Genomic DNA, 22,803 nt, shown 5'->3' with positions numbered 1-22,803 from the left:
CCTCGCAACAGTGATTACCCAGCATCGAGCACCGGCAGCCCCTATTTCGCTATCTCTTACGAGAACGAATAATTTACGCGCTGCCAGAACCATGATAGATTACGGTGATCCATAAAAATGCTGCATCAGACGTATGCTACCGTAACGGTTACACACAGCTTGCTCATCCGAATCACTGGGCACAAGTTGCGCTCCTCATCCTCATCCTGGCCTTGCTGCGATGTTCATGCTTTGCACAAGATACAGGGAGGAATCTGAATTAAAGAGATGCGCTCGCGTTCGTTCCATTAACATTAGAAAACTATCAATGATTTACGTTGCGACTACTTCTACCGGAGGGGTCAAAATTACTTGCTTTTTAAATTGACAAGTGATTTAAGAGAAGACAAAGCATTTCATGCGGTTTTATATATTTTCCTATTTTATGAACGGAAATTTACTATAAACTAAATAATAATAATAATAATAATAATAATTAGAAAAAACTTGGATTCTTTTACTGTTTGTCGCTAATGTCGCTAATTTTACTAATGTCGTAACTTTATACAGATTTAAAAGATTTCAATTATTTTCTTCTTGCGATTTTCATTGTGCAACACGTAAAACAAATAATAATATAAGAATGAAACCATTGCTCCTATTAAAAATCAACGTATGTTTAAAAAAAAATTATATAAGTTTTTCTACATATATAGCAATAAAATCGTAAATTAGTCGAATTGACTCGTACCGGCAATCTAGTGTTACATAATTTCTTAATCAGACGTCTTAGTAATCTGAATTCGCTGTTCGTTCAAAGATGGTTCTGGCTTTTTTAGATAAAAATGTAATTAAAGTTTGATTACAATTGGAAAAGAATTTACCTGCTATTATTCCGATTACCGATTGTAAAACATTCAGTCATTAATGCAAAATTAACCGAAACTTCCAAATAAACTCTCGTTTTCAAATAATACCACTACATTAATAAATGTTATATGTTTAATCGAATAAGAAACAGGAACACAATTTCGTCACCACGAATCGTTACACAAAAGAGTGCGAATTTACTCGTGTATCGTCATTATAAGCAGAATATGTTTGTTTTATGACGATGTATGAAACTGCACCTGCGATCCCGAACTGAATTTTATAACAAATGATTCGAAATATAACCTTGACTTTTGTTTAATGGCCGATGCACCATGCACCGCCGTAGACTGCACATTTCCTTCGCAGTCAGTGAAATAAATAATCGCCCCATTCGGGCTCTGATGAAACGCTCTCTACGAGGCTGTAGATCAGCACGAAGCCGATTAGTAATTAAAGCAAGCACCGTTGTCGAGGAATCAGCATAATGGGAATCGTAACGAAACGAGGCGAGGTTTCCGCGCCGGCGTAATTCCAACAAATTAGTGTCGAAGAATTTCTATTCGCTCCGACCAGCCACGCTTTGAATATCATATTTGCCTAAATTTTCTTGACGTTGTTGCATAATTCAAGCCTCCCCCGTGCGGATGAATTATTTATACGTGCCGCGTCGTCGAGCGGCGAGCACGCGCGCGTCGAAAGTATCGCCGCGGATATTTTAATTGGGGTATCAGGCTTGTTAATATGAAATTCAATTACGCATTCAATTATCGTCGCGGGGACGACGTTTCCCGTCGAGTTTACGAAAATTTTCGGATTAATCAATCCGCTCGGGCTCGTCGGCCGGGCCGCGCGCGAGCACCGGGAAAGAGAGCCGCGTTAATTAAATTTTCTTTTGCCGTCGAAACGACCAGCTAAGAAGACGGATCCGCGGGATGAAAACGGGACAACCAAGAACGACGGATATTATAAACGGTCGTTAAACGCCGCGCGCCCGCCGTTTGAATTTCGTACGTGACGCGGCGGCCCCTTTCCGCTGTAAAACTTCCGGCGAACGTAATTAAAATCCCTGCGGCGTGCAGGGCCGCCTCCGATTTCCACACAGCGTAATGCTTACAGAAAACCCCTGTTACGAGAGCACGTGACCGTATCCTTACGAAACCGACGTTTCTCATTTCGTTGTCTCTCGACGAAGATTTTTGTTTACGAGCCTCCCGACGAGCACGATAACTATTTCAAAAAAGAAAAGATACGCTGCACGCCGCCGTCAATCTCCTACCCGAAATTGATAAATAACGTGCGACGTTTTGAAATTTACATCGTGCATCTGACCCGTTTCGCGTTCCATAATTTCCATAATTATAGAACTGTATTTTAAGTGAAGAATGTTGCGACAGAATTTAAACGGAGAGGGGTTTAGTAAATTTTGTATTTTCTTCGCTGATGGAGAGAAAATACAATTAAACGTTACCAGTCTATATTAGCAGCTGTAGCACTTTTGAAGTGTATTAACACATTTATTGGCTTTTAATACTTCCTCAATATATTAAAGATTTTTATAACACTAATTGTTTAGAAATTGTATTGGTCCTTGAACTTTAGCAATCCGACTATCTGCTAATATATTAACAGGACATTTGTTATTATCCACTGTAGGACATACAATAAATATATACAGGGTGTTCCACAATTATTTTAACAGCCGAAAATGAGGGATAGCTGAGGGCATTTGAAGTAACTTTTTCCTTTGCGAAAATGCGATCTGCGGCTTTGTTTACGAGTTATTAACGGAAAACACTGACCAATGAGGGGTGACGGCGCGAAGTTCGAGAGCCCGCAGCAGGAGGCTTTGACAGATGGTCGGGGGACGGACTCGAGCCGCGTTCGAAGTATTGAACAAGTCACGAAGCAAGAACTTTCCGGATTTTTTTTGCTATGTAACAGTGATATTTTTAAACTTTAATATCATTTACATACTTTGTTAATCCTTACTGTATACCTTGCTTAAAAATTTCATATGTTGACCTTGACATAACCTTGATATAACCTTTTATTATCATATTATTATTTATATACTATATATTATACTATTATTATATATATTATATATTATATTATTAGTATATTTAGATATTATTTAATATCTATGTTACTATATTATTATTTATATATTATACTATATATTAATAATAATATATTATATATAATAATGTGTATAATAATGGTTATTAATAGATAATATTTATTAATAGATATTAAATATAATATCTAAATATACTAACAATATAATATATAACATATATAATAATAGTATAATATATAGTATATCAATAATAATATGATAATATATATTAAATATATATATATATATAATATACAATAATATATGTATATAAATGGTGTAACCATAGTAATTTTTCTTAGAGCAGTCGCCCGAATAATTTCGAACGGTCCGTTCCGAAAGGTGACAGAATCGTCGCAGGTGGGTCCCTTCCGAGGGACTTTTAAATCAGCGTGATCCCTTCCGCGACGAACGATCTACCGAAATCCACGAGAACGTCACCGGCTGACAGGTTGACACACATGCAGGCTTTCCTGTAACGTCCGACAACCTTTCATTTGCTCTCCGGATGACGCGTGGCGTTTTCAAAATGTCTGCGCGCTCGCGGCACTGACACCGACGACTTCTCGAGTGGATTATGTTGACAGGCCTGATGAAAGGCGATCAGGAAATTAACTGGACTCACGTCGTTCAACCGCCTAGCGAGCCACGCCGCGACTCGCGGCGGGGCTTTCATGCGCGAGCGAGACCGGCCTGCGACCGTTCCCTGTGATTTCCATTTAATTGCGCTCGCCGGCATTTTTTCTCTGTTCCGCAACCTCCTCCATCGACGTCGCCGACGCTCTGTTGACATTATTCAAGCTGCTACGCGACCGCCGCGTCGCGTCCCGCCTCGACACACAGCAGACAGTTTTTATTCCGCGAATACGCCGGTCGTTTCGTGTCCCGGCACTTTTTAAAGGCTAGCGAAAAACTCGTTCACTTCGCTCAAGCAGGTCTGGTTTTAGACGATTTTTATGCAACGGGTGTATCGAACGTAAAGTTCGCACAAGGATGTCATACGGTGGTTTGCGAGCAAATTTATGCAGTTACTCGCATTACATTACATGCAGTTACACGCATGAGGGCCATAGCGGCCGGTGGCCGGGTCTCGCACGGCCCACACTAGCATTGATATCATGCGCGTGTTCAATATTTTATTAGAACGCTTATATAGGAGAGCTTCATTTCACTTCCCTTAATTTATGTATTTTCTGATTACAGTAATTTCTCCCTAATTCGCGCTCAGATTGCGCACAGAAATGAGCAATTTGGGAAGAGGAGATGCGATGATTCGAGCCTTGCGGCTCGTTTTTATGGTTAATTAGTAATATTACCATAATGAGAGGTGGTGGGGAATAAAAAAAACGGTTATTTTTTCTATTTATAGTGAACAGTGTATAATGTTACATGCAATACATAAAGGACACCGCGGACCCGGCTATCGTCATGCGAGGGTTGATATTCGGACACAATACTATTTCTTTATCTTTTGCTTTTTACAAGGCCCACTATTTACACACCCGATACAAATAGCCTACTTTAAAAATAACGTAATGTTTATTCATTTAATATTGCAACCAAGGTGTTGTTAGTATGCAAACTTGCTAAATACCCCTATAAACGTACACAAATGAAATAGAACCGAATTTCGCCAGTCTAAACAATTTTATTGGAGAAAGAAAGCTCTGGTGCAAGTATAAATTAATTATATTTATCCGAAAAAGTCAAGTTTAAATTCTTCTAGAAAAAACTAATTGACATATTAAAACAATTGTACAATACTCTATACAATGCTCTATAAAATCACGAATAAAGTTTTAAGATGACTTTTCTCTGATAAAGTAACATTTTTTCAGCATAACCTCCAGTCGCTAAATGTTCGAATATCGGAGTATCGATTTGTCACAACATTCTGCACACTTAAAACTTTAAGAAGATAAAAAATCGATGTTTCTACCCGTTACGGTAGTATTCCCTTTCAAGAAGACCGACTGCACTCGCAGAAGCTAAAAATTGACTGGATATTCCATGAGCGACTAAATTGAAAGCGAAATTGAAATCTCGGGCCATGTTTCCTCAGCCAGATTACCTGCAGGAAATTTTCAAAGAATAGAAGACGATCGCCTGGCGGGGTGCAGAAGGTGCATCGGTATAGGTCGGGGAAAATTGTACGGCACTCTTTCAATTACACCTCATCCGTTATGCGTAGACGTAATTCGCGATATCGTCCGAGGAATCGCAGGAGGACGTATTAAACCGGAGCTCGTAAGAAACTTTGGCCGATAGTCCCTCGGCCCGTCATTTTCCTATGCAAGCTGTATCCAGCCGAGCTTGTAATAACACTACACACGAGTCGGTGGAGAAACTGACGTGCTCGCAAAGCCGTGCACGATGAACGAAGAATAGCAGCCGACGAAATCGAAGAACGATGCACGTGTGAATGTTTTCCTGCGGCAACAGATGCTGCACAAAACTTCATTGTTCCAAAAATGAATAAAACTTCTCGTACGAAGCAAACGGGATTATTATTGTACAATATTATTGTGCAACAATTCTGGGAGCCTTTACCGTTTTCCTGATTCCGTTTGTAATTGTTGACATCGCATGGAACTCGGAACAGGGGAACGTGCGGAACCACTGCAACGCTCTACAGTTAACCCTAGAAAGATAACCATATGACAACGTACGTAAAAGATAACCATACGCTTCAGAGGCGCATGCTTTTCTAAGGCGTCAATTTTATACTAACAATGGATATTTATTTAAATTAATCTAGTCATTTTAAAGGTTTGGCATTATTGTAAAAATAAAATGCATTTATATTATATCTTTTTATATTTTAAGTAATTTTAAACTTAAATCACTAGACCTCTATGAAAAATTAACAAAAATCAACAGTCTTCGCAGGCGCCTCTGCGACGTAGGTTATCTTTCTCGGGTTAATATTGTTGGTACGTATCGGAGTTTCGTTAGTTTTAATATTTTTGGATTTATCGACTTTTATATACGGCAGGGAGATAAATGAAAACTCGATTTGTGTTTATGTTCGTTCGTTGTTTGTGATTCTGCGTGCGATACGAAGAATATGATGTTCTTTGAAAATGACGTTACCGCCATCGCTTATATTGAAAACTACGCTTCTTTCGCTCGGAATTTTAATATAGTGGATGAGATATATATAAAATCTCTGTACTATCTTCAATTTGAATATACATTTGCACGTGCATCATGGAACCGTAATGTTTGGACGTCGACGAGTTTCTGGCATATTCATATCTGCAATATGCTTGCGATGTTTTCGAAAATATATTGAATTTTGTTTGACGTTGAAGAGACCAGTTCACCACAGAATGTATGAAATAGTTTTCTCGAAAATTGCAATTAGTTAGAATAATAAGCAAAATTTGAAACTCGCTATTTCTAACTTTTTTGTCAGAGACTGGATCGAAATAGGTTACATTTGAAATAAGTTATTTTGTTTTAAAGGTCGTTCGAACACTTTCTTACGCCGCTGCATTTGCAAACAAAAATTAACCATATCAAACATATCTAACAAAATATTGGGTTGGAAACTAAGTTCGCGCCGTTTTTTTTAACTTTTTAAAAGTTTAAAGCAAAACATAGATTCCGGTAGAACAAAACATCCTCTTTCGAATGATCTGAAACATTATGTCAAAAACATTTAATGACATGCGGAATGTTAAAGTTTAAAAAACGGTGGGACTTACAACTGTCCAGCATATTCTTCAGGGCGACTTTAACCCGAGAAAGATAACCTACGTCGCAGAGGCGCCTGCGAAGAGTGTTGATTTTTGTTAATTTTTCATAGAGGTCTAGTGATTTAAGTTTAAAATTACTTAAAATATAAAAAAATATAATATAAATGCATTTTATTTTTACAATAATGCCAAACCTTTAAAATGACTAGATTAACTTAAATAAATATCCATTGTTAGTATAAAATTGACGCCTTAGAAAAGCATGCGCCTCTGAAGCGTATGGTTATCTTTTACGTACGTTGTCATATGGTTATCTTTCTAGGGTTAAGCACACACATACACGAAATACAAACGAAAATTACTTCAATTTTTATAGTTCGATAACGAAGCTGCAGATTGGCCAAAATTGTTCCGGATTACCAAGAATGTATTAGTTGTAATTAGAATATTTTCAGAAATGTTATTCCGCATGCAGCAACGCAAAAATGGCAGCCGTTCCCGGTCTCGGAGAACGAGTACGCCGGGTCGTTCAAGGCAATGATGCAATACACTCCATCGAGGCAATCAGATTTACTCGACACGACATCACAAGCTATGTCATCGATGTTATTACTTCGGGCGGAACGCGACGCCGATCAAAGAATGTCGGATCCACTCGGCTCGCGGCGTCTTTTCGCGTTTTCCAACGCGGCATCGTGAATTGGAATCGCGGGCACAAAGAACGACAACGACAGGAATATTTCCGAAGCAGCGTTACAACATCGCCTCTGCGAAACTCTTATGGAAATTGCTGCCGCGAGCCGCCGCGCCAGTAAATCCTTCTCCGAAGCGGAAGATAACGGCGGCATGATGCATTAATGAATATTCGACTTCTTACTTCGAGGCGTAGCAATCCGCTGCCTCGTTGCCTGCAACCTGAACATCCGCAAATTCAAAAATATTTTCATTTTACGAAGTACAGAGCGGTTGCGTCACGCAATTTCAATTCGTTTTCGGTCAACAAATCGTGCGATTTTCATGCTATTTCCGCATCGAAAGATTCCGCGTATACGGTACGCTGATTTGCGAAAATAAACACCCAATTGTTTCGAAAGAACGTTAGACATTATGCGAATTGTTTCGAACAAATATTTATTTCAGGTGATTTATCCGAATGAATTCTTTTTGGTCGGATATTTTGTTCGAATGATTATTCATTATTCGTCAGAAATTCATAAATTATTTTATTCGAATAATTCTTTACGTGAATAATGCTTCATTTGAGTAATTCTGTATTTGAATAATTCTTTATATTAATTCTTGTAAAATTATTGGAATAATAATAACAATCTTACTTTGATGAACTTCTATCCTTGTTTTATTCGAATAATTCTGTATTTGAATAATTCTTTGTTCGAATAATTCTTTATATTAATTCTTGTAAAATTATTGGAAGAATAATAGAAATTTTACTGGGATGAACTTCTATTCTTGTTTTATTCGATTTCTTCAATAGTGTCAAATAAAATTTGATTCGTTAGTCGTTATCTGTCATCCTTCATCGGAATAAAATGGTCAAACTATGAAACACGAGATTTGAAAATGATGCTACGATTTTTGGGTAAATGGTTTTGCTGTCTCTGCTTCGAATTTATTTTAGTTTTAATTTATTAATTATCTGCGTGACTTTTTAAATGACCACCTTATTGAAGACAAATGCTATTGGATCGTACAAATTTTCTACTTCTCTTCTGTGTCTTCATGTTAATTATTATATCCTTCCATGTAATGAGCTTAAAATCATTGCATCATATTGCAGTGTCCAAAGATATGCACGTAGTTTTTTTAACTCGTCTCTACAAACGCCATTAGTTCAAGTATTTGAGCACTATGAGAGGGTTAAAATCCATTTCATCTAAAATTTAGTTCAGATTTTCGATATGACTTTTTAATAAAAAGCATTTTAAGATTACGGAAAAAGTGCAGACGAAGTTTAGAGAACGCTTTTCGAACGGAACAATGTGACATTGGAGGGAATTACAATGCATGGAAAGTGTACACAGTAAGAAAGGAGAGGAATGAAACATTGGGATCGACACTTCGGGTGATCGTCTCTCGCCTCGACGATGTCATTACGATAATTGTGCCTTCCTGTAACTTTGATCTGTTATTCACACCTTGGCCAGGGAAGCGGACACACCGAGAACCTACTCGAACGAAGCCGATTGTCGTTATCTCGCGTCCCATTTTTCCTCGGCACTACGTTCATCCCCCATCATTATTGCTCTATTCTAAATGCAAAAGCTTTCGATGAAGTACGTATCGTTGACGGCGCAGCGCGATCCGATCGATAGCGACGTTCGAATTCATCGAACTCGACGGCTGAGGCAACAAACCCCCTCGCAATAATCTGCCAGGTAAATATTGGGAGAGAAAAATGCGCGCCGGATTTTCTAAAATTGGATGTGGCCGAACTTCATCGATATATTGTTCCTGCGGAATTGCAAAAAAATGTAATAGGTATTGCTGCCCGAATGCGCGCCACGAGAAACATCGAAGCAAACAAATTTCCGTTCTCCTGCTTCTATTTACCTGCAATTGGAGAACAATTTTAGTGTTATTGTGTCAATTACTGCGACCATTAAAGTGACGTCCGAATTTTTCGACGAATTTTTTTATTTTACCTATATATCGCACTTGTTCAAACATTCAAATTATATAATAACGTCTTTTATATAAGTACGACAATTTTCCATAATTCAAACATATAAAGAGCACAATGTATTAGGTCTACCGGAAAGTTCTGTCCGATAGTGTCACTTCGAGTTTCAATCTATATGCACATGTTGATTTGAGACATATATGACTATTTTTCGCGATGAGTAATCTTTTAATTGACGAAGGAAACTTAACGAATCTTCGTGCAAATATATATTTTTAGTCGCTATTTTACGAGAAATCGAAGTAGAGAAAAGTTTCGTCAATTAACGCGTGGGGTTTGGTTCCATTTAGACCCACGGTATAAATATCGTCGTTTCACTATTTAATTTCGTGCACAAGCAAAAGTGATGGATAAAATTATTAGGTCTACCGGAAAGTTCTGTCCGATAGTGTCACTTCAAGTTTCAATCCATATGCACATGTTGATTTCAGACATATATGACTATCTCTCTTTATCATTGCATTTGTACACGTGTACTCTCCTAAATAAACTGAAACAAAGATGTCTCATGACAATATTAAGTGAGACGCGATCGTGAAAACATGGCTACCGATGATAATGCCAGACCACATGCTGCTTCGGCGACTCGTCAGAAAATCGCAGAGCTAGGCTGAGAAATTCTGTCCCATCCACCATACTCCCCGGACCTAGCACCCTCTGATTATCACTTGTTTCTCTCTTTGCAAAACTTTTTACAGGAAAAAAAATTCACAACTGAAGCTGATGTCAACCAAGCACTAGTCGAGTTCTTCGCCTCTAAAAATAAATCATTTTCTAAAAATGGCATTTACAAGTTGCCATCACGCTGGCAAGAAGTCATAAGTAACGATGGAAAGTATGTTCCACAATAAATATTATTAAATGTATGAAAATTGTGTTATACTTCAATTCAAAAACGGACAGAACTTTCCGGTAGACCTAATATTTAACAAAATTGTGCCCTTAAAGAGACGAAAAGTTAATTTCCGTGTGTACAATTTATTCTTTTGTTTCGGAAAGCATCATTCTCGTACTTTTTTCATCTTTATTTTCAAGGTGTTTCGATAAAATCAAGCCAAAAGCATATCAAACCTTATATCAGAAATTTAAACAATTATTTACCGCGTTTTATAAGTCTTATGAAGGTTTTGATTCGGCTATGAAAATCACAGATGAAATTTTATTTAAAAAATTCGATACCTTTAATTTAATATCGTTGCTATTGAATATAAGGAAAACTATTGTAAGGGCACAGTAACCGGGGGGACTACGGTAATTAACAGACTCGTCCTACACCGATCCTGCGATAAAACATCGCGAAAGAACACGCAGCGTAGAGAGATCGAGAGACGTGAATTCGGCGAAGATATGAACTGAACTCGAAACGAAACTTCAACGGGATTATCTACTTGCCGGAAACTTCGGCAAAGCAAATGGGTTTCCGTTTAATTCCAGTTCGTGTACATTGTTTAACGCAAATCTCCGTGGGTTCCGTGCCGCTGGAATTATAACTATTGATTACGGGGAAGTTTGACTATCTTTCGGCTACGTTTTCCTTCGTTTCTGCTCGGTCAACTTTCTGCCGAATCGCTTCCCGCGTTCACGGTTTGTTGCTGAAATATGTAGCTGCTGCCGCGAAGTTTCGATGGAACGTCGATATCTCACAATCAAGTATGCTCGCGATCGTGTACGAGCGAAGTGTTACTGCACGGAATAAAATTTGATTACTCCTGGAGGAGCTAGGATCGTCCATCACACGAGGAATCGTGTTGCGTTAAACAGGCCGAGGTAAGTTGCCCGACAGATAACAGTCCAACGCAATTTATAATCCGCGGAAAAACGATGCGGTTCTGCCTCGAATGGATTTACGGCTCTGCCCAGGTGGCATAGCACGAAGTTCCCGGCAGACACTGTCGGATCTTTGTTAATTTACTAGAGTAGAGGAGCCGGTTACTGTGGGGTGACCAATTGCTCGCCTTCGCCCTGTTTTCGGGCATGATTAACTTCATATTTATCGAATAAGTTGCATGAAAGTTCTTCATTTAAAAATAAACACGATAAAAAGATAAAAACATTGAATATATCGTGTTCGATAAATATAAATATATTAATTATATAATATATTTTTTGTTAATAAACATTGATACGTACTAATTATATAATATATTCTTTATTTTTAAATATTAATACGTATCAGTTATATAATTAACAAAGCAAGAAAATGAAGCAAAGGCATAGCAATTGGTCACCGCACAGAAACCGGCTCCGTTACCCTGTTCATTTGCTGTTTGGAGTTCGAGACCAATGCGAATAATTAGCAGCTCTGTCGTAATTAGACGACGTATTTTTATGGAAATTCCAGTTTTTAATAACTAGTCGGCAAAAGAAGAAATCGTGTAGGAGGTTTTCATCTCGTCGTGCGTTTTCATCGAACGCAGCGGAATATTAAAATCGTGCTCAATTGTGTTAGTTTTTGTTCCATTGGGCTTTACCCGGCAACAATTTAATATGAGTGCGTAGATATACGCAGCTGGATCGCGATTAACTCTTGCGCGACCATTGAAATTGTATGAATAATTTTGACACTCCAATATCTGGAACTTTTTATTTCCCGAAATGGAAATCGCAGGTTTGAAATATTTTTCCGCGGTACGTTAAAAAATGATTGCGTGGTGTACACGACTTGTGTAACATTTCTGTTAGCCATATTGTATTTGTATTTTGGATTTCAATCATACGATATTGTATAAACGTGTAATTTCGTGGACTACACAATGCTTTTAAGCAAATACTTAAAGAACTTTGCTTTTTTAAAACACAGCTGTAGAGAAATCAAATTCCTACAGAATTTAATTTTCATAGTGGAGTAAAAATAATATAATATATGAAATAATATATAAAAGAAAATATTGTAATACTTATATATTAAATATTATAATACTATTATATATATATATATATATATATATATATATATTATTTCATATATTATTTCATATATTATATTATTTTTACTCCACTATAAAAATTAAATTCTGTAGGAATTTGATTTCTCTACAGCTGTGTTTGAAAATGCAAATTTCTTTAAGTATTTGCTTGAAAGCATTGTGAAGTCCACGAAATTACACGTTATATATACATTACACGTTACATTACACGTTATACATGTATATATATAATACTATTAAATATTATAATACTTCAAATTCAGTTGCAATTTTTATAAACGTTAACAGATTTCGACGTAATTTTCAGCATGCACGTAAAATGCAGAGTCGAATCGTTTAAATCTTCGTTATCTACCGAGCTAAAAAACGCGAGTCTCTTATCTTCTTTTCAATTTCTGCCAACTGCAATTTAACAGAAAAATTTCTACACATTGCCTAGCGAACTAGTCTCCCTACCGTCTATAAACAAAGTTCAAGCAATTTCGTGCACTTTTAAAAAAGTGATCCCATTTCAAAAGAATAAATGGCAGGTGTCTGAATGTCAATGCGAGTCGCTGTTCGTAATTTCACAGCTTCGGAGCCAGAATCGTTACTCGAAATGCATTGTGACGCGTGCGCTCAGGTCAAGGAAAAATAAAAACCGTTCCACCAGCAGCTAAACATCTTACAAAACGGTAAGATCGCTGAAGATCGCTAAAGATCGTTGCTGAACGTCCAACGACAGCGCACAGAAAGTACAATATATATCCCGTGGCAAACTGCGCTCGTTTCACGATCGAAGGGAGACAACGAACTGAAATTTAGCGGAAAATTCGCGCGAAGTAGCCTGGAAGCGAAGAGGCTGATGGGCTTTCAAAGGAGCCCGGGCATTCGAGTCGCTTGGAATAAACGGGGTCTGGTTCGGAGCCGGGTCCTGTGGTACGCGGCGGTATCAGACCGTTCGTGTTCGGTTCGTGCCTGCACGTTCGAAGCAGTTCGCAAACGTTTGCCGCGGCAAAGAGAGATCGAGGTGCTCGATCCTTCGCATCCTCGCCCAGCTCCTTCGACCTTCTCCAGCGAGTGTAAGTCGGCGTTCGTTCGTTTTCGGCCCCCGTCTGCATGCTGAAAGCCTTTTATGTGGCTTTGAGCCGGCGTCGCCTCGGATTCGAGCGGTCTCCGGCCTCTCGGCTTCCTGTCGGCGCGGACCCGTACACGTACAGTCGAGTGTAATAATGCCTTCCAGGTCAAACGCTTGAAACATGCCACCCACAAAATGGTCTAGTTGATCCTCTGAACCGGCCTCGTTCTTCCTCTGCGCTCGCCGTCGCCCGGGAAGAACAAACAACCTTGCTTTTCAAAGACTTCACCGTTGTATGGTCTTTCCGGGATGCGGTCGTTACTTGCGATGCTATTGCACTGGCCTCGTTCCGCTGTATACGTTACCGTACATCCCTCGATTATCCGGGATCAGCAGCGTCAACGGAATATTTGGATAATGGTACATTTACTTACAGCGACTCGAAGTCGGTATCGTTGGATTAAAAGCGAACAATGAAGTACAACGTTGAGTAAGTTTCGTTGAATTTGATAACAGAAATGTTGTTGATTTACTTGCTTACTTATTAACTTACTTACTTACTTACTTATTTGTTTAGTTACTTAGTTATTTCTCTTGATCCTAATACAATTATTTTAGTTTAAGAAATATCTGCGGTCGATCGAGAACGAACTACGACAGAGGGAACGCAATTACAAAGCTCAGTTAAAAAACGCGAGTCTCTTGTCTTCTTTTCAATTTCTGTAAACTGCAATTTAAAAGAAAAATTTATGATAATATATCGTAGTACAATTTATTGGATTATAACGCGCTTTACAGTTGGTAATCGTACTGCTAACAGACGAAATTAAAATTCTAAACAGATTTTGATGGAGCACGATGTAAGATGAATTCGTATGCGTAAACATGGAATTCACGACAAGAATTACTTGAAAAATGTGCTTCTTAAAGAATGAGTGCAGATACCGATTTCTTTAACCAAAAAAATAGTCAAGTTCACGTCAAACAGATTGCTAAACGTTGAGAGAAGTAAGGTAAGTGACTTTAAAAAAATCAATAAGAGAAACATCGATTTGTTTGAACCGTTAATTTGTTTGTAACGTTATGGATTTTTCACTTATAAATTCCATGAGATTGTCAAAGTTATAGTCAAGGAACCATACTAAAAGACAAGTATCCAAAGACTAGAGTATAGAGTGTTTCAATATAGTAGAGTTAATAAAAAAATTAATTTTGTCAATTATATCGAATAAATCATTATATTAAAAAAGGAAATGTATCTCAATTTTATAGCCTTTAAGGAGTTATTGAATAATATACTTGTATATTGTGCTTTTGTCAATCATATCGATTTAATCATTTCAATTATATTAAAAAAGGAAGTATATCTCAATTTTATAGCCTTTAACGAGTTATTGAACAATATATTTGTTGGAAGAATATAAAATACATATTAGTTATATGTTTAAGAAGTAAAGGCATAAATTGCACAAATAATTATATTGTACATGTATTATAACATTTTTTCTATAGATATATTCTACGTTCAAGAACACCGTTTGTTCTCTTGCAAGAAGAAATGTTTGGGAAACATTATTCAATTTTATCGATAATCCAATTATTAATACAAAGTTATTGCTTACTTGCTAGATACTAATCTAGTTACAAATACGAAGCTCAATATTAATTAAAATATAAATTGATGTCTAATCGCTGAGCATGTCCAATCACAAGGACATTTACCTCAGGGGACCTGAGAAAATTCTGCGAGCGATTCGAGGCTACTAAATTCATTTTTCTACAAAAGTTAACGAAACGGATCAGCGAAGATCACTATACATAGCACATTTCGCTACGGTCTGAGAGAGCCCGGTGCACCATTGCAGGAAGAATTTATTGGCTTCCTCTGACCTTTCGCAGCGGCAGTAAACAGAGCTGCGAGACGAGCGACTTAGGAGAACAGACAGAACGCTTCGGAAGTGGTAGCATTTGAGGTTTGACCTCGATGGCATTATTGCGCCGAGGTATATGAACATTCCAAGTAGGCCTGCGCATCGTCGAAATGAAGGATTGCTTCGCAGCAGCGGCGCGAGAACGTTCGACATTCTATGGGATAATCGAGTTTTGGCGGGACCCTTCGACCGAAAACGCTCCATCGGATCAAAAGGATCGGTCAGCGATAAGGTTAAGTGGATGTTCGAACCCATTGTAGGCTGCAAAGTGCCGTGGAAGGCGTCGGAATGTAATTCTATCGTAGACGCCTGTAACGCTTCTTCCTCTTTCCTTCACTCGACCCGATTCGGCAGAGCTTAAAAATCGTTAGACTTGCCATCTCTGTAGAATGTTCGGGTTAGGTCGGAAATTCTCCGTTCCGTTTCTATCAGCCTTCCAGGAATACCGTGTTTTATATTATTTTATAATGGGTGGACAGATCGTTCAATTTTCTCTCGCGAAATAATGATTCCTGCCGTTTGAAATTGATTATATATATAATATATAATATAATAATATATATAATACAATATTATATATAAAATAAATTTATAAATAATAAATATGTAATAAATAAATTATATATAAAATATAGCAATACATATTATATATAATATAATCATATATGTTATATATAAAATATAGTAATACATATAATATAATAATATATATTATATATAAAATATAGTAATACTTATAATATAATATATTATATATAAAATATAATAATACATATAATATAATATATATTATATATAAAATATTATATATATAACCTTTTTATCCCTAAAGTGGCATTTCTTCTTAATTATTTTCTTTCCATATCCAACAGTAATCGAATAAAATATTTAAATAAAAACGCAAACTCTTTTATGTATTAATTAATTCCTATACACAATTTCACGGCAGCATATTCATTTCAATTCGACTTCCTGTACCAAAATCTTAAGTTTTGCAAAATTAATTGTCGAAATAATTAGTTCGTAATTCGAATCAGCCGAAAAAATGCTGTCAAAGGGCATATCTTTAAAATTTTATTTGGACAATTACTGGTAATTGATTTTTGCCTGGACGCCCTCCCTCAATGCAGTAACTTAAATTTTTTCGTGACTTACGGCGTTTTTCCTCATAGTCGCAGATACGACTGCTTCTCTAAACGTTCACAAACAGCTCGAACTAATGGACAACTACGGAGGCGAAGCGTTGTCGCGCTATTTTCAACTTATCGCTCCTCGCGAAGCGATAGAAATCGGGCAGGAATTGATGGTTCACCGGGATGTTATGGATGTTATTCGCGGCACTTTGCTTCAGCTTCCCGATTCCTTGTTATATCAGAGTTCTCGAATGAAAGGTCTCCCCCCGAAATGTATTTCGCCGCAATGGGAACGGCATGGGAATGTACACACGTGCGAATCACGCGTATCAGGGCGCACACGAAAACGTTTCAGCATGGTATGGAGTTGTGTAACGGGTCCGTATCGATCGCAGACACCATCCAGGAACAATGGAATGCGTGCACTGCCATGGCGAAGGCGGAACGCGGCGGAAGAAAACACACACCGGGCTTTCGGTCGTACGTCACGGAGATAATAGTTCGCCACCTTTTGCGACAGAAACATTTCACACCCCCGCAGACCACGCGACCCCGTTTTATTTGACTGCCAGATACACTTTTTCGTCAGCTCCGACGTTCTCGTAACGAGAGACCACGCTCTTTGAAGATTCTGAATGAACTGGCTATGGTACATACGTACGTTTGGAACCTGCTATTCAGTTCGCGCTTCTTCTTACCACATTATTCACCTGCCAATGCAAGCAAATGAGATTCTCAACAGTGCTTTATCGTTCTTCGTAACACCCACCAAGTTGTTATATAAGATCGTGAAGTTTCCGAGATTAAATAAATAGATTTTTCTGCATCATTGAGATTATTAATATTAGATTGCCGGAGCGAGTCAATTTGACTCATTTACGATTTTATTGCGATTTTACGATTTTATTTATATGTATTAAAACTTAAATTATTTTTTTGAAAACATATGTTGATTTTTAATGGCATTATGGAATGTATACAACATATATTTTCAAAAAAATTATTCATATGTTCTATACATTTCATAATGCTATTAAAAATCAATATGTTTTAAAAAGAATTATTTAGGTCTCTCTCTCTATAAATATATATAGCAATATTTAATAATATATAATATATTTATATTTTTTTATATTATATTATATATATTATATTAAATAATTATAATATAATATATATAATATAATATAAAAAAATATAAATATAAATATTATATTAAATAGTATAATATAATATAATATAATATAATAATATTATATATTATAATATATATAATATAATATAATATAATATAATATAATATAATATAATATAATATAATATAATAATATTATATATTATTAAATATTGCAATAAAATTGTAAATGAGTCAAATTGCGCTCCTGCAATCTAGTGTTAAGATCAACTTCGTTATTTCAGCCAATTTTTTAGTCATGGACAAAACGACATCACATTAATTTGACAATTTTTGTTTAATGCAACTAGATTCAGATAAACGGTAACGAGGTTTATCACATGTACATATTTATATTGTATGTATCTGAATATCACTTGGATATTAATTTGAACATATTTATAGACGGATATTAAACAAACGCCTTTTAATTTCCGTTGAAAGAACGAAATTACTTTTCGTAGAACGTTTAATATCTCCCGCGGCGTTATCCCAAGGCAAATGTTTTTTTAATTACCTCGACCCCTATTTCCGGAAGGATCGCAGTAATCTTTCGAATCTGTTCGGATCCTCTTCCGGCGATTCGTTTGCGGAAAGATCGCCGGTACCGCTCGCTTCCGTATATCTCGATCTCTTTATTTCGTGTGGTAAACGATGTCGGCGGTGTCCGTTCTATCGATCTATTCACGGTGCCCGGGACGGATTAAGGTCTCGGACTCCTCTTTTAATCTTCGATAAAGTGGCCAGCTTGTTCTACAAGGCGGCCAATGACGGAGCTGGGAGCCGCGGTAGGACAAGGCGGTCTGAGTTAAAGGTGATTTATTTCCGTTTGTCCCCCCGGCAATCAGTCCTCGAACACCTTCGGGGCGAAAGGATTCTGGTCGCTCCGAAGGAAAATCGATCAACGATCGTACAGCAATCGGGCTTGCTCACCGTTTCCGCCCACATCGTTCCGGATCTCGTTCCTCTTACAGGAAAAATTTCCACTTACCGAGTCCAGTGGCTTGGATCCTAGACTCGAACCACGGATCGCACCATTAAACCACTATTCGAGTGTGAACTTCTTTTTTTTTTAAAAAAAGAGGATAGTTTTGCATCTGCTTGGATCGCATAGTTTTAGAAACGTGTGTGCAAGTCGTGTTGCTGAACTGCTAGAATTATTCAAGTATTGACTGACCTGCGGATTTTTATGCAAGATAAAACTGATCTTCATCGACTACAACGAACACGAGTTAAATAGAAATTTCTGTTTTTTTTTTTAATAACTCTACCGAGTTGGAAATACGTACATCGATGTTTTTTAATTCTATGAATGTTTTCATTGTTTGAAATTTCACTTACCCATTTTTCTTACGAAGCTAATTAAAGGAGTATCGTAGTGTGTACCTTTGAAGAAAAAACGATATCTTTGCATCTGTTACAACAACATAGTTTTGAAAATATATCTGCGAATTTATGTGGTTGAATTTTTAGAACTAATCGAATTACAACTGTTTCAAGGACGTGATGATTAGAAGTATGGTTCTTTGGCGACGACAATTGATAGAACTTTATAGCACAGGGCTTATTTGAGACAGAAATTCTCTCTGATCCGGAGCCGACAGAAGTGTAATTTTTATCACATAGAAATGAAGGGATTAGTATCGTAATGGCATAAGTTTACTAACATAGTAATGAAGTTTACTGATTTCCTTACTGATTACAAGTGGTCCATCCGCTTACACGTCCCATACCATACAATAATACAAAAGAGATAAAATAAAACAAAAAAATAAAATAAAATAGAATAGAATGAAATACAACAAATTAAACTCAAACAAAATACAGTAATTTATACATCGTATCGTTTACTAACATGTATATTGTTAACTAACCAAATTCATTGTCAAGACAATTTAAAGTGAAGTTAGTTTAAAGTTTATTTAGTAACTTTATCACTTATTCCACTTGTCTTTTTCATAGCACCGTTATTTAATTACATTTTAAGACATACGTCAAAATTTTCGGAAATGCCACTTACGCCACTATAATTCTTAACCACTCGAACGATCACTTCCGCGTTTCCACAAATGTTTTAACATCGTCGACGACAGTTAATCACCTCTTGATGACGATCAATCCAATTGATGAAACAACTTTTCCGTCGCAACATCGGATTTCCAACCGAAAGCTAAAGGAAATCTATTTTTTCAAAGTTGGTAAATCAGATTCTCCCTTTAACTCTACGCTCAGTTCACGTGCGGATGATTCACGAAATTTTCGGCACGGTCGGTGTGCCGGCCGAATTATTTGGCCGAGGTATATTAAAACAACGAAACACGTAATAACGCATGAAGGATGGACGAAACGCACCACGCATCGCGGTCTAATGAAATAACTTCTTGCGTTGCTTGCGTGTTGCCGGTCGGTATTCGGCGCCGTTTAAATCGCCGGCTCTGATGGAGCGCGGAAGGTGTGCAACGAGCTTTGAATATTTACATTTCAATAAAGCTGCGCGTTTCCGGTCGGAATTATGGTGTCACTTGTTTCTCGCGTCGGGAAAGCTGCAGTTTCTCCTTTTAGACCAGGAGCGATAGTTTTAATCTTTCACATACCGGTTCGATGAAATTTTCCAGTTTTCCTGTGTACGTTTATAAAGTTGTCCGTATATGTGTTCACTTACCGCACTCACAATCGGAATATATATATATATATATATATATATTTTTATGCAAGATAAAACTGATCTTAATCGACTACAATGAACACGAGTTAAATAGAAATTTCTGTTTTTTTTTTCTTTTTAATAACTGTACCGAGTTGGAAATACGTACATCGATGTTTTTTAATTCTTTGAATGTTTCCATTGTTTGAAATTTCACTTACCCATTTTTCTTACGAAACTAATTAAAGGAGTATTGTAGTGTGTACCTTTGAAGAAAAAACGATATCTTTGCATCTGTTACAACAATATAGTTTTGAAAATATATCTGCGAATTTATGAGGTTGAATTTTTGGAACTAATCGAATTACAACTGTTTCAAGGACGTGATGATTAGAAGTATGGTTCTTTATGTATATAGGTGAATGTGAGAAAATATAAAAAAGTAGAAACTTCAAATGAAATACCTACATTAAACTTAAGTTGTAGAAAATACGATGACAGTTCGCAGACTAATTATTGTTGCACGAAATTATTATTACTGCTTTTAATAGCACCTTATAATTAATAATAACTAATTTAAATTTATAGTAACTGCTTTAAATTTATAATATCTAATTAAAATTCATGATAACTAATTTATAATAATTAATTTAAATTAGTTATTGTAAGTGATGAATTATGATTTTTAATTATTGAACAGACCAGTTTTCGTCCAATTATTATAAATTAGTTGTAATAATTAACGAGTTATAATTGTTTATCACTTATCTGATTACTATACCGCGGATTTTTATGTAAATTCTCATTTTCACACGTCTTTTTACAGAAATTAGAGTTCGACAAAGGTTTCTTTTGTTAACTAAACGATTCCTCATTATCAAAAGACAATAGAAATATTATTAGACTATCCTAATTTATATATTTTCTTGCATTTCAAAAATCTCCCCATGCCACGAATGCATACAGATCCGCAGTCTATCGATTACACCTCGACCAAACTTCTAAGTTCACGCCGTTCTTAAATTTTTAAAAAATTTATTTTTCAATAAAAATTAACAACTAATTAATCAATAATGTATCCTCCCTTGTTGTTTACAACTTCCTCCCAGCGTTCAACAAGATTTTCAATATCTCGTTGGTAGAAATCGCCCGGTTTCGACTCGAAAAATTCATCCAACCGAGCTCAAAAGCAAAAAGAAGGAGCTGTCGAAAATGCTCATTTTTCTCAACTTGACGTTCCATTTTAATAATCTGAAAATTGACATAAATTAAGTCGAACATACAAACAAAACATAGATTCCGGTAGAACAAAACATACCCTTTCGAATGATCTAAAACATTATGCCAAAAACATTTGATGACGTGTGGAACATTAGAATTTTAAAAAACTTAGTTTCCAACCTGATATATATATATATATATATATATATATATATATATATATATATTATATATTTTTCTATTATATTATATAAAATTATATAAAAATTATATATAAATACATAGATGCATACATATTTTCACTCGACTATTAATCATGATCAAAGTTGCCTGTACGAAAGATATATATATATTTAATTAGATATATATATATGACTGTTCCACACGTCATCAAATGTTTATGTATATATATATATATATTTTAAGTATATTATGTTCTCACTTGTGATTCATACCGTCGAACTCCGACAAAAATCAAAGACCCTCGAAAGCCGAATTGCACCGTAAGCTCTCGATACGCGATAAACCGGAAGCGGCGCAAAAGGAAAAGTGCAGTTCGCGCGAATTTGAGACGCGACTACACAAGACTTGTAGTCGAAGGTATTGAACGTTCGCCGGTATCAGTGCTACCAGAGGATGGGCTCGCGTTTCAGAAAAACGATCGCGATGTGTAACGAGGTCATGCGACAATTTAATAGAGCATCGTCGTCGGCGCGCTTACGGTGTGGCCTGCGAACTTTACACTGCCTTGCGTCGCTCATTAATCTCGCGGTGTAATACGACGTCGTTGCTATCTGGATGATTAACGCGGCGTAACCTGGCGGATTCTGTTTTTCTCGGGGCGCGAACGCCGTTGTTCCGCCGCTGTTTCACCGTTGTTTACTCGCTCTGTCGTGCAATCATTTTCCCGTCAATTATTCCCGGGGAACCACTTGCTTATTCAAGCCACGCGAACCTGTGACCGTAAAGGAGACGGCCGGCCAGGGAGAAAACAACGAGTGAACAAGAGCACTGAAAGAGAAACAAAATAAATAAAAAAAGACTATATATATATATGTGTGTGTGTGTGTGTATGTACTACGTGTACTATATGTATAAATAAGTATGTATATATGCATACGTGAGACCGCGAGAAAGTCACGTCGCATTTTTCGAATTTATTCACGCATTTTCTCCTCTCTTCCTGCCCCTCGCTTTTTTTTATACCCTGTCCACGACCGCGGCTTCAAATTCGTTTGAACAACCACCGGGAGAAGAGAGAATGTTTCGCCAGGTGGCTGCGGTCCCCATTGGATTACACCGTGAATATTCACGCGAACCAGTTTCGAAAAAGTTTTTCGTCT

The 22,803-nt window shown here is 36.8% G+C and overlaps 1 protein-coding gene across 12 annotated transcripts in view; it reads left to right on the top strand.

Annotated features, from left to right (window-relative positions):
* Positions 1–22,803, top strand: part of LOC117223970 (discs large 1) — a 950,943-nt gene that overhangs the window by 105,862 nt on the left and 822,278 nt on the right. The gene's annotated exons all lie outside the window — the stretch shown is intronic.

Source organism: Megalopta genalis, chromosome 5 (assembly GCF_051020955.1).
Source record: "Megalopta genalis isolate 19385.01 chromosome 5, iyMegGena1_principal, whole genome shotgun sequence".
NCBI lineage: Eukaryota > Metazoa > Arthropoda > Insecta > Hymenoptera > Halictidae > Megalopta > Megalopta genalis.
Note: the sequence above shows the minus strand (reverse complement) of the source record. Positions and strands in the feature narration are given on the sequence as shown.